A 14,566-nucleotide genomic window follows, 5' to 3' on the forward strand; every position below is an offset into this window, starting at 1 on the left:
TACACCCATAAGTTCCTTGAGATACCTCTTTATAACAAATTCTCCCTTTTGTCCTTAAGATATTTCTCAATGTTTTATGCTGATTTCCAACCAGCCAAAATATTTCTAATTACTTCACTCTGCTACCTCTAAACTTGCAAAATTCATTCTCTCTGCCTGTCTCAAAATACTGATTTTACCTTTATTTCCCTTAAAAACATTTCACTGAAAAAAAAATATGGTCTTTTAATGTCCTACAAGTTCAAAGCATCTGAATCTACAGTCCTTTTTTTTTTTTTTTTTTCCTTCCTTTTTGATTGCACTGCATGGCTTGCAAGATCCTGACCAGGGATTGCACCCGAGCCACAGTAGAGAAACCGTCAAGTCCTTCCAGAATCTACAGTCTTTTGATGACACTCCTGTGTATTCTTCTGTCTTTTTCTGTGACAGAACTAAGAACCAAATGATTAACAAATATAGGGCACACTGGGATGCTGCAGACTGTGGGAAACTGATAAAATGTCAAGTAATGGGAATAGACCCTGCCACACAGAAGAAACGTGCCCTCCAAGTAAATAAAATCACAGTCATGTGGCATGGATGAGCTGCTGACACAGTGATATTAATGGATAAAACAACTTCTCAAATGTAAGAGTACAACCACAAGGTGTTAAGGAGTGTGATATTCAAAGATTTAAGCTGGCAGGTAGCACCAAGGAAAGTCCGGTAGCTGGTAACAGGGCTTCAGTCACAGGGATATAGCTTGGGGTCAGAATGGACAAGAACAAGGCAGGGTCTCCATCCCTCAAGATTTGGTAGCTTATCAGAAAAGTTTTAGGGACCAGGTAGAGACCCAGTTACTTGCACTAGGATAAAAAGTTGGAAAAGAACTACAATCAAGTTTGCCTTAATATTAAATTCCTCATGTCTCATATAACAGCTTGATGTACTTGTCCCAAAGCAGGAGATATGCATGTATCTACAATTGGTAGGGGGCTGAGACCAAAGACCCAAAATGTAGCACAACTTACTATATTGCCTTCATTTATGAATTGAATATTTATGGAGAGAGCAGCTTCAAGCAGTGAATACTCAATCTATTTGTAGCTTGAACTACTATTCTCCTTGGTAAGGGTCAAATTTTTGAGATGCAGGTCTATTCCCTAACAACTCAAGTGAGACCAAAAAATAGCTTCTCAGAGGCACTAAACACTTCCCATTTGATGATGTTTTTCGTCTCGAGTCATGGAAACTAATGCCTTTAAAGAAAAGCAAGAACGGAGGTCTGTGTGCACAGGGAATCAGGCAGGTCACTGAACACATTGCTGGCCAAACAGCTAACTGCATAATAAAGTAGTTCAGAGAAACATCACTGAGAAATTGCATTTTTATACCCTATCTTCCTCGATCTAAAGGGACCCGAGGCAAAGTGAAACCAATACATGGCCTCAAACAAAAAGCAAAATCTAATGTTAGCTTGCAAGTCTCAAATTAATGTTTATACTTACCTCCTCTCAAAATGCTGCTGCTTCAGTCAAGCAAGTAAACTTTTATGACCTTAGTGGAGCTTTCTAGTTTAAGATTAAAGGAAAAATGTATGTTTCAAATGAGTTATTGACTTTCTAGACCAGAGCAAATCTTTCTGATCTCACAATGGTTGGGCTTCTTTCCTAGGTCTTTGCAAAAGGGACTGAAATTTGCTATGAACTGCTGTTTTTTATTTTCAACTATGCCTAATGCAAAAAATCACTGAAGTGCCCAAACAAATATTACAAATGTCAGAAGAGATTCTCTATTCTCCATTACCCTACAATTGGAGAGAGTCACACAGAGATGGTAAAGTAATCTAAACCACATCGCCTTGAAAAGCTAAATGTAAACTGTTGACTAGGTGAATACTGCAGAAGTTTGAGGACTCTCACTTTCGGTGTCAGGTCAACACTTTCAAGGAATCTTTGCTTAGTGACTCTTCCATTAAAAAGCTTTATTAATCACATAAAGGCTGCTTCCTTGATTTCAGTATTGTATTTCCATCGTACTCGTTCTGAAATCACTAGGAATGAATACATTGATGCGGAATGCTTCTAGAGATCACACATCACAGTTTAAATTAGAGCCAACCCAAATGCATGAACATTGCTTGGAGATCCTATTACATACACCATCTCCCATTCCACTGAGGCATTATTCCAAACCCTAACTGTCCTCCAGAGGGCCTGTAATCAGCACTGGCTCCATAATTTGCAGGACCCAGTGCAAGATGAAAATGCGGGACCATTTATTCAAAAAGGAGATAAAAGCATTTTTCTTTGTTCTGCAGTTTCTGTCTCAACTTCTCAAGATGTTCTTTTTATTTTTAATTTTTATTGGAATATAGTCATTAACAATGTTGTGTTAGTTTCTGCTGTACAGTAAAATGAATCAGTCGTAGGTATATATTTATGTCCTCTTTTTTAGATTTCCTTCCTATACAGGTCACCACAGAGCATTTAGTAGAGTTTCCTGTGCTACACAGTAGGTTCTCATTAGAGATGTTCTTTTAATTACTATAGAATGCAGCACTCCCTTAGGTACAGAGATACTCCCAGGACACTCACAGCAGTATGAGTGTAGACAAGCATAGTTGCCCAGTGCCCTGCCCCACTGCTTAAGGAATGGGATGTGCACACCTGACCCCCACCCTTCAACATGCCTTTGTCAGTGATGGAGGGTGGCAGCAGAAACTGGGCAGGGGAGTGGACAGGAAAGGATCAGACCTGGGGAGGCAACTGGAGGCAAACCATGCCTGGTCTGAGTTACTTCTGTTCCAGTGCTCCAAAATCAGAGCAATGCCCCACTTTCCAATTGGAATTTGCTTACAAAATAAATTCAAAAGTAAAATGATTGAGAATTTCAAGACAGCAATCACAGAGTACAAAACTCTAAGTGCAGAACCCCCTTCTAAGTAGAGGCCCCATGTGACTGCACAGGTCACTCTGCAATGAAACTGGCTTTGGCCCTAATACACCTTTGCCCCACCACAAAGAAAATAGAGGTATTTAAGCATGGATTTCTTCACTTTCTCAATCTGCCATCAACAAAGATAGCAGTATCCTATACCCATCCTTTTCTTCTCACCATTTCATCAAGTGGCATATGCTTCCTTCTCGTGAAAGCTAATTCATTTAGATGTGCTCTATGTCCCATCCAATTATCATTTCCTCCTATATTTTCCTCTATCAAAAGTATTTACTTTCCTAATTTTCAAATCTTCCTCCTTCTTGGCTCTTTTCCTCCAGGTTATAAGTATGTTTAATCATTACCACACCTTTAAAACCCTCTACTGACCCTGAATATCCTTCTAACTATCCTATTTCTTTAACTTTCTGCAGTCAGGGCTCTAGAAATAATAATTTATCTTGAAAATGTACCCCAAATCTGGCCTCCTTTAACCATCTCCATTATTCCGCTAGTCCAAGCCAGAATCATCTCTTTCCTAAATTACTGCAATACCCTGCCAATTAGTCTACTTGCTTCCAATTCTTGCCTTTCTAGAATCCATTCTTCACAAAGCAATCACAGTGATTTTTTTTTCCAAATATAAGTCAGGTCCTATTAATCTTCCACTCTAACCCCAAGGCAGAAACCGTCTATGGGGTGCTTTTTATATACACAACCTTCTAAGTTTTCGGTAGTCTTATTAATCAATTTTTTTCTTTGTGATTTATTCTATTAGTTTATACTCAGAAAGTTCCTTCTCAGGTGTAGTTAAATAAATATTCACCTTTTTCCTTGGTTTAAAATTTTTTCCTTCATATTCAAGTATTTAATTATATATTTAAATTATATATTTAATTATAAACTGATTTTTCAAATATTTAAACAATTGTACCAGCAACACTTACTGAATAATACTTCCATTGCCCCTATTAAATCATAAGGTCATATTGGTCATATTCTAAATTCTTTATAAAATCAAGGGTTTTGTTGTTGTTGGTAATGGTAGTGGTAATGGTGGGGGTTGTTTTTCTGCTAGACTATTTCTTTCCATTGATGCAAATACTGATTCTTATACCTGTTCCACATCTTCTCAACCACTAGGGTTTGAAGTGAGGCAGGAGGGAGAATGGGGTGAAATTAAAAAATGTGATGTGACAAGGTCTCTCTTCCTTTTAAGAATTTCCTTGGCTCATCTCTCCGTTTATTCCTCCAGATGATCCTTAGAATCTTTTCATACCATTCCAATATAAATTCTTCAGGAGGTTGGAATAAAAATTGCATTGGGCTCATAAATTATTTTGAAAATAATTTAGTAATCTAAAACTATTCACTGTTGCTGTCCAGAATTATAGCCTGCTTGGGCATTTGTCTTCTTTTATAGCTGTCTTTTTTTTTTTCCCCACAAAAATCTCAATCCTTGTGGGGTAAACTTAATTTTAGGTTTTTAGTTTTTTGTTTTTCTAATCCTGGAAAACAAACTTTCTTGGTAATATTTTCTAATGAAGTTTTGGAATTTAAGTGCAAGCTATTAATTTTATATGTGTGTTTGTGCTCACTCAGTTGTGTCTGACTCTTTGCAACCCCATGGACTACAGCCTGCCAGGCTCCAACATCCATGGAATTCTCAAGAATACTGGAATGGGTTGACATTTCCTACTCCAGGGGATCTTCCTCACCCATGGATTGAACCCACATCTCCTGTATTAGCAGTCAGACTCTACCACTGATGCCACCTGGGAAGCCCCCTACATGTATATATGTCCACCTTATTCTTATTCATTCTTATTCTAATAATTTTTTAAATTTTATTTTATTTTTAAACTTTACATAATTGTATTTTTTTCAGAGAACAATGATATAATCTATGAATAATTAAAATGCTGTCTGCTTATTTTCAATAGCTTTACTTGTCATTTCTGTTTTAGGTGTATTGTTCTTACTAGAGCTTCCATAATGTGATGATAAAATAATAACAATAATAAAAATAAATGATAATAATAATAACAGCAGTAGCAGGGATAGAAGGCATTCTTATATTGTTTCTGATGTTAATGACTTTAGTATTTTACCTTCTGAATCATTGCAGCAAAACAATCTGACCTTCAGTCAGTTCATTTCAGTCGCTCAGTTGTGTCCAACTCTTTGCGACCCCATAAACCGCAGCACACGAGGCCGCCTTGTCCATTACCAGCTCCTGGAGTCCACCCAAACCCATGTCCATTAAGTCAGTGATGCCATCCAACCATGACATCCTCTGTCGTCCCCTTCTCCTCCTGCCCTCAATCTTTCCCAACATCAGGGTCTTTTCAAGTGAGTCAGCTCTTCACATTAGGTGGCCAAAATACTGGAGTTTCAGCTTCAACATCAGTCTTTCCAATGAACACCCAAGACTGATCTCCTTTAGGATGGACTGGTCGGATGTCCTTGCAGTCCCTGGGACTCTCAAGAGTGTTGACCAACATCTCAGTTAAAAAGCATCAATTCTTCAGTGCTCAGCTTTCTTCATAGTCCAACTCTCACATCCATACATGACCACTGGAAAAACCATAGCCTTGACTAGACGAACGTTTGTTGTCAAAGTAATGTCTCTGCTTTTTAATATGCTATCTAGGTTGGTCACAACTTTCCTTCCAAGGAGTAAGCGTCTTTAATTTCATGGCTACAATCACCATCTGCAGTGATTTTGGAGCCAAAAAGAAATAAATTCTGACATTGTTTACCCATCTATTTCCCATGAAGTGATGGGACCAGATGCCACGATCTTAGTTTTCTGAATGTTGAGCTCTAAGTTAACTTTTTAACTCTCCTCTTTCACTTTCATCAAGAGGCTCTTTAGTTCTTCTTCACTTTCTGTCATAAGGGTGGTGTCATCTGAATATCTGAGGTTATTGATATTTCTCCCAGCAATCTTGATTCCAGCTTGTGCTTCATCCAGCCCAGCATTTCTCATGATGTACTCTGCATATAAGTTAAATAAGCAGGGTGACAATATACAGCCTTGATGTACTCCTTTTCCTATTTGGAACCAGTCTGTTGTTTCATGTCCAGTTCTTTTACTATTAACATATATTTATCATAAAGGCACCGATCTATTAACAAATGATGGGAATATAGTACACATTTTTCTCAGACAATAACTTTTTATTGTTATATACTATACAAACTATAAAATTTACTTTAATTGGAAAATCTGGTTGCTTTTAGTATATTTACATAGCCATGCAACAATAACACTAACTAATTCCTGAACATTTTCATTACCCTCATAAGAATTTTCATACACACTGGCAGTCTTTACCAATTAGCTCCTCATCCCAACCCTGGAATTCATTAATCTACTTGCTATCTCTATGGATTTTCCTATTCTGGACATTTTATATAAGTGGAATTATACAATATGAGGCCTTTTGTTTCCAACTTCTTTCACTTAGCATACTTACAAGGTTCATCAATGTTGTAGAATGTATTAATATTAGTGCTGCATACATTTTTATTGCTGAGTAATACTCTACCATATGGTTTTACAAAATTTTCTTCATCCGTTCATTCTTTGATGGATACTTGGCCTTAGAAAGCATCACTACAAACAGACCTAGTGGAGGTGATGGAATTCCAGTTGAGCCATTTCAAATCCTGAAAGATGATGCTGTGAAAGTGCTGCACTCCATATGCCAGCACATTTGGAAAACTCAGCAGTGGCCACAGGACTGGAAAAGGTCAGTTTTCACTCCAATCCCAAAGAAAGGCAATACCAGAGAATGCTCAAACTACCACACAATTGCACTCATCTCACACGCTAGTAAAGTAATGCTCAAAATTCTCCAAGCTAGGCTTCAGCAATACGTGAACCATGAACTTCCAGATGTTCAAGCTGGTTCTAGAAAAGGCAGAGGAACCAGAGATCAAATTGCCAACATCCACTGGATCATGGAAAAAGCAAGAGAGTTCCATTGACTATGCCAAAGCCTTTGATTGTGTGGATCACAATAAACTGTGGAAAATTCTGAAAGAGATGGGAATACCAGACCACCTGACCTGCCTCTTGAGAAACCTATATGCAGGTCAGGAAGCAACAGTTAGAACTGGACATGAAACAACAGACTGGTTCCAAATAGGAAAAGGAGTATGTCAAGGCTGTATGTTGTCACCCTGCTTATTTAACTTCTATGCAGAGAACATCATGAGAAATGCTGGGCTGGAAGAAGCACAAGCTGAAATCAAGATTGCGGGGAGAAATATCAATAACCTCAGATATGCAGATGACACCACCCTTATGGCAGAAAGTGAAGAGGAACTCAAAAGCCTCTTGATGAAAGTGAAAGAGGAGAGTGAAAAAGTTGGCTTAAAGCTCAACATTCAGAAAACTAAGATCATGGCACCCGGTCCCATCACTTCATGGGAAATAGATGGGGAAACAGTGGCAGACTTTATATTTTTGGGCTCCAAAATCACTGCAGATGGTGACTGCAGTCATGAAATTAAAAGACGCTTACTCCTTGGAAGGAAAATTATGACCAACCTAGAATAGCATATTAAAAAGCAGAGACATCACTTTGGCAACAAAGGTCAGTCTAGTCAAGGCTATGTTTTTCCAGTAGTCACATATGGATGTGAGAGTTGGACTGTGAAGAAAGCTGAGCGCCAAAGAATTGATGCTTTTGAATTGTGGTGTTGGAGAAGACTCCTGAGAGTCCCTTGGACTACAAGGAGATCCAACCAGTCTATTCTAAAGTAGATCAGTCCTGGGTGTTCTTTGGAAGGAATGATGCTGAAGCTGAAACTCCAGTACTTTGGCCACCTCATGCGAAGAGTTGACTCATTGGAAAAGACTCTGATGCTGGGAGGGATTGGGGGCAGGAGGAAAAGGAGACAACAGAGGATGAGTGGCTGGATGGTATCACTGGCTGGATGGCATCACTGACTCGATTGACATGGGTTTGGTTGAACTCTTGGAGTTGGTGATGGATAGGGAGGCCTGGCGTGCTGCAATTCATGGGGTCACAAAGAGTCGGACACGACTGCGTGACTGAACTGAACTGAACTGAGTTGTTTCCACATTTTGGTGATTATGAATAATGCTTCTATCAACATTCATATACAAGGTTTTGTGTAACTATATTTTCAATTCTCTTGAGTATATTACTTAGGAAGTTTTTTTTTTTTTTTTAATTTGTTTCTTTAGGGACTTAGTGTATTTCTCAAGATTTTATAAGATCATATTCCTGTAAGTAGAAATAGTTTTACTCATTTCTTTATGATCTGAGTACCTTTTATTTCTTTTTCTTGCCCAATTTTCCTTGTTAATTCACCACTAAAATAGAGGTGGTGGGAGTGGACATCCTTGTCTTCTTCCTGATATTGTGGCATTGTCAGGGGGCACTCTCAGTCTTTGGTCAAGTATGATGTTAGCTGTGGGAATTTTGTAAATGCCTTTTATCAGGTTCAGGGAGTTCCCTTATATTCCTAGTTTTTATCATGAAAAGATAGAATATTTTGTCAGGTGGCTTTTTCTATGTAATGGGATGCTTGTGGGTTTTTTATTTTTTTTTTATTCTATTGATATGATATACTCTACTGATTTGGCATATTAAACCAACAATTCAACCAAACAACCATGGTTTAGATAAATCCTCACTGGTCAAGTATACAAGCTTCATATAATATATATAATCATATAATATATAACTATATAAATAAATTATTATATATAAATATATAACATATGATTATATAGTATACACAATACATATAATCCTTATATGTTTCTGGATTCTGTTTACTAGCATATTACTGAGGATTTTTGTGTCTATATTCATAAGGAATATTGGTTTACAATTTTCTTTTCATGTGATTTCCCTGTCTAGGTAATCTGGTCTTATAGAATGAACTGGCACATATTTCCTATTCTTCTACTTTTAGAAAAGTTTGTGAAGGATTGCTTCACAATTAATAATGTTAATTGTTCCTTAAATATTTGGTAGGAATCACCAGTGAATCCCTCTGGTCTTGAGTTTTTCTTTGTGGGAAGCTTTGATTACCAGCTCAGTTACTGTACTTGATATATACATATACATTTTCTATTTTTTCTTGAGTCATTTTCAATATTTTGTATTTAAGAAAATGTCCATTTCATCAGTTATCTAACTTGTTGGCATACAACTGTTTAGTATTCCCTTATAACCTTTTTTATTTCTGAAAGGTTGATAGAAATTTCCTGTTTCATTCCTGGTTTAAGTCATTTGAGTATTTTTATTTTTCTTGGTCACTCTATCTAAAGTTCTGTCAATATTGTTGATTTTTCATTCAAATTTTGGTTTCCTTGATTTCTCTCATTTTTAAATTCTCTATTTCCTTTATTTCCATTCATACTCTTCCTTTTGCTTATTTTGGATTTAGTTTGTTCTTCTTTTTCTAGTTTATAAAGGTGAAAGCTAAGGTTAATAATTTGAAGCAAATTTCCATCTAGTTAAAACTTTAGTTAAACCTCTTAAGTTTCAGTATACATATTTAATTTTTCACTCACCTCAAAATAATTTCTAATGTCACTTATGATTTCTACCTCAAAATACTTTCTAATGTCACTTATGATTTCTACCTCAAAATAATTTCTAATGTCACTTATGATTTCTACCTAAAAATAATTTCTAATGTCACTTATGATTTCTACTATGATCCACTGGTTACTTTAAAGTGTGCTATTTAATTTTCACATATTTGTGAATTTCCCAGAATTTTTTCATTGATTTCTAATTTCACTCCATTATGATTGGAGAACATTATATCATATCAAAAATTGAATTTAACTGTGATTTTTCTGTGGACCTACAGGGCAAGATTTGTTGATGGTGGTCTGTTACTTATTTACTGATATTTCTGAACTAGTTCTGAAAAGTCTATTATTTTTCATATGCAGCCACCGAGCTCTCTGCTTGGTTAGCTTAGTGGTCAGCTAATGATTAGACAAAGATTTCATTAAGCATTTGAACCAATAAATCTCCCAGTCTTTGCCAGGGGCTCTGTGTGCATGTTAAGGGAAAACATCGACTCAGGCTGCTGTATTTTTCATTTCCTGCTTATGCAGAACCTCAAGATCAGCCAGAGTTGAAAGCTTAGTGCCTTCTCAGACCTTTCCTGAGCATGTGCACAGTTGCACAGGGCCTTGGGCATGCACACAGGCTTCTAAATTTCCAGGACTGTGTCAAAGCTTTTCAAAGCCCTTATATTCCAGTGTTCTTGCCTGGAGAATCCCAGCGATGGGGGAGCCTCGTGGGCTGCTGTCTATGGGGTCGCACAGAGTCGGACACAATTGAAGCGACTTAGCAGCAGCAGCAGCAGCAGCATAGACCTCATTCCCCAGCTTTTCTTTTTATACCTGTGGCGGATTCACTTTGATATTTGGCAAAACTAATACAATTATGTAAAGTTTAAAAATAAAATAAAATTGGAAGAAAAAAAAAAATAAATAAATAAACTTCATGGTTAGTCTATTGTTTGGCTCAACTGTTATCCACAACCTCAGGCAGCTGCAAAGTTAATTACTTCCGTGTAATTGGTTTCAGGAATTATCCCTGAGGAAAAGGCTTCTCACACTGGGTTAGCTCTGGGTCAGGTCAAATGAAGATAAGTCTTAAAACTGAGGTTATCTATGGAACTGACAGACAAGTCAAATAATAGCAATTTGCCGAAAGTGGGGGTTTGAAAGTTCCAACCCCATTCTGACTGCTCCAGTGGCTGCTGAGCTGTTGGTTTTCACCACGATTGTGGGCTTTGGGGTTTAGAGGCTAACAATGGAGATTGGGAGAGGAATTTAAGAACAGGGCATGTTAGTATGCCACAAGGTTTACTGTTCTTACCAAGATCCAGCCATTTTTCTTGAATAAACACAGTACAGAATGACCCAAACATGTGATTTATATCCAGAGTCCTGAAAAAGTTGATTCTGACAATTTGTTGTCAGTGTTCTCATTTTATCATGGTGGAGAGGATTTTCAGAGTTTCTTTGTCTGCCATTCCCACTGACATCACTCTACTTGTTTTACTTTTTGAAAGAACAATCTTAACCTAAATTTTAGTTTTTTTAAATATATGTCATAAATATTCATGAAATATCATTAGAAAATAAGTGGAAAAATTTTAAATCACCCAAAGCATTACCTTCTATTTTTAATATTTGATGTATATAAGAGATGTCAAAAGTATTTCATCTCAAGTGCCAATTTTAGTTAATTTATAATAACTACATTGAAAATGGTATCAACAAAGTTTTTGACACTGCACCTAGGCTTGTGTGCATGCATGCTCAGTCATTCAGTCATGTCCGACTCTTTGCAACCCCATGGACTGTAGCCTGCCAGACTCCTATGTCAGCGGGATTTTCCAGGCAAGAATACTGGAATGGGTTGCCATTTCCTTCTCCAGGGATCTTCCCGCCCAGGGATCAAACCTATGTCTCCTGCATACCCTGCATTTGCAGGCTGATTCTTTACCTCTGAGCCACCTGGGAAGCCACCTAGGCTTGTATGAACAGCTTGATTAGTTTTGTTTGCCATGAATGTGAAACAAGAAGGGGCAGAAAGGTGCTACACATTTGTTATCTTTGGCAAATATATTCAATTATTTGCCCGGTGTGAATGCATAATGATTTCCCCCCAATAATGAAATATTATGATGTACATGTTACCTTCTTTTTACACATATCTTCTTTTTCACTTAGTAATATATAGTGACTATTTGTGTCAATTAATATCTATATCTGCATTTTTTAAACATAGTGATTAATTTTGCTTATCTTTTGTTATTCAATTTGCTTTCAAATTTACCTTTAAAAATAGCACTGTGAAAAAAAATAAATAAAATAAAAATAGCACTGTGATGAAAAGCTTGCATGCAACCTTTGTACATTAGATAAATCATTTCCTTCAGACAAACTTATAGAACTGAAATTGCTGGTTTATAATGTATTATAATTTTAAAATTTTTATTTATATTATTCAATGTCATTCCATAAAATTTGTAGCGATTTATAATTCTACCAGCAGCATATTAAATAATTGATACCCTAAAACTTTATCATTGTATGGCATCATTATTATAATTTTTCTCATATGTTAACACAAAGTGATTATTTTATTTCCTTATTTTTCATTCCTTTATTAATGATCTTGATCTTTTAAAAAACTTTTTGTTATATTCATCTTCCCTTTTGGAAGGGCCTATTTTGATGTACTGGAAGATTAACCTTTTTCTAATAGTCTTGAAACTATACTAACTATATTATATATTTTAAAAATTTATCTTGTATATGTGAAAACACATTTTTCAACTTGAAAAGTTTTGCTCTTAGAATTTAACAGTAAATTAAAATTGCTCTGGAATGAAAAATAATTTCTTATAAACTCTCAAGGTATACATTTAAATAATCCTGGGACTCTTTTTATTTCCCATTTGTCTACATGTAGCTTGTTATAACTTAAACAGAATTTATTATTATTCAAAATTATTTTATTTCTGAGCAAAATAAAAGCCTCACAGAGATTTTTAAGCTATTACTACCACATTGTTGGACTGATGATCATCAATGTCTTTTTTTCTCCCCAAAGGTACAGTAGTCTCTAATTTTAGAACTTTATAATTCATAAAGAGTATTTTTGTCTATTATCTTCTCACCTCAAAAGGTTAATATGATAATTATCTCCTACCTAAATGTTTTAATTCAATAGTAATCCATGAAAATAAGCTTAATTTAAAATAAAAGGCATAAAGGGAGGAATATAGCAAAAAAGTAGAAATGAATCAACAATTTCCCAAACTTACTTTTTCCCCACTAGAAAATAAGCTCTATTGCAAGGATTTTTTTTCTGTTTTGTTTCATTAGTGTTTCCCAAGTGACTAGAAAAGTGCCTGGTATTTAAAAAGCTACTCCATCAACATTTGTTGAATACTTTAACAAATAAATGAAATAATAAATATTTAGGCACAATTACAGTTTGCCTTCTTCCTTACTTTACATAGGTATGTGAAAGTATACAGTTTTCCTCTTATTTTTGCCATCACACTAAACAAATTGTTTTACAATTTAATATTTTATCCATAAATTATAACTTGAACATCGCTCCACTAAACTTTGATCTACCTTATTTTTTCTAAGAGCTGCATGTTACTCCATAGTGAACATGGATCACTATCCACTGAACCATTCTCTATTGACATAAATTTCCCACACAATGTTTTGTTATCTAAAAATTATGCAAGGAACATTCCTCTGTGTATGTATCATATTTCTACAGGATAGATTCATCCTTATGCGAAATTTTGCATCAATGTAGCCCAAATAGCTCTTCAAAAGTTTTACTAATTTACTCTGCCACAAACAGGGCTGATATTCCATTGTTGTATACTTGTGGAGTGCATTGCCTAATGTCCATCATTGGTCTGAGCCAGTGTCATACCAATTATTAATTTATTCAGCATCATCCCTGCTCCCCACAAAAAAATTATACAAAAGTTCCTTTCCCCCACAACACTTAATCACACCCATTTGTAATGTCACAATCTTTTAAGTTTTTAAATCCAGTGGGAGAAAAATAAGACCCATCATTGATTCAATTTGATTGATTCAATTATTGATACCCCAAGTCCAAGATAAGAGAAACCCTAGTAAGAGAGTAGGCGCTGAGAGAGGGCATCAGAGGGCAGACAGATGGAAACCACAATCACAGGAAGCCAGCCAATCTGATGACATGGACCACAGCTTTGTCTAACTCAATGAAACCAAGCCATGCCATGTAGGGCCACACAAGACGGACAGGTCATGGTGGAGATCTGACAAAATGTGGTCCACTGGAGAAGGGAATGGCAAACCACTTCAGTATGCTTGCCTTGAGAACCCCATGAACAGTATGAAAAGGCAAAATGATAGGATACTGAAAGGGGAACACCCTGGGTTGGTAGGTGCCCAATATGCTACTGGAGATCAGTGGAGAAATAACTCCAGAAAGAATGAAGGGATGGAGCAAAAGCAAAAACAATACCCATTTGTGGATGTGACTGGTGACAGAAGCAAGTTCTGATGCTGTAAAGAGCAATATTGCATTGGAACCTGAATGTTAGGTCCATGAATAAAGGCAAATTGGAAGTGATCAAACAGGAGATGGCAAGAGTGAACGTTGACATTCTAGGAATCAGTGAACTAAAATGGACTGGAATGGGCGAATTTAACTCAGATGACCATTATATCTACTACTGTGGGCAGGAATCCCTTAGAAGAAATAGAGTAGCCATCATAGTCAACAAAATGGTCCAAAATGCCATACCTGGATACAATCTCAAAAACGACAGAATGATCTCTGTTCGTTTCCAAAGCAAATCATTCAATATCACGGTAATCGAAGTCTATGTCCCAACCAGTAACGCTGAAGAAGGTGAAGTTGAACAATTCTATGAAGACCTACAAGACCTTTTAGAACTGCTGCTACTGCTAAGTCACTTCAGTCGTGTCCAACTCTGTGAGACCCCATAGACGGCAGCCCACCAGGCTCCTCTGCCCCTCGGATTCTCCAGGCAAGAACACTGGAGTGGGTTGCCATTTCCTTATCCAGTGCATGAAAGT

The 14,566-nt window shown here is 36.5% G+C and overlaps 1 protein-coding gene across 7 annotated transcripts in view; it reads right to left on the reverse strand.

Moving 5' to 3' along the window:
- Positions 1-14,566, reverse strand: part of SLC6A14 (solute carrier family 6 member 14) — a 436,539-nt gene that overhangs the window by 226,903 nt on the left and 195,070 nt on the right. The gene's annotated exons all lie outside the window — the stretch shown is intronic.

This window comes from Bos indicus x Bos taurus, chromosome X (genome assembly GCF_003369695.1).
Source record: "Bos indicus x Bos taurus breed Angus x Brahman F1 hybrid chromosome X, Bos_hybrid_MaternalHap_v2.0, whole genome shotgun sequence".
NCBI lineage: Eukaryota > Metazoa > Chordata > Mammalia > Artiodactyla > Bovidae > Bos > Bos indicus x Bos taurus.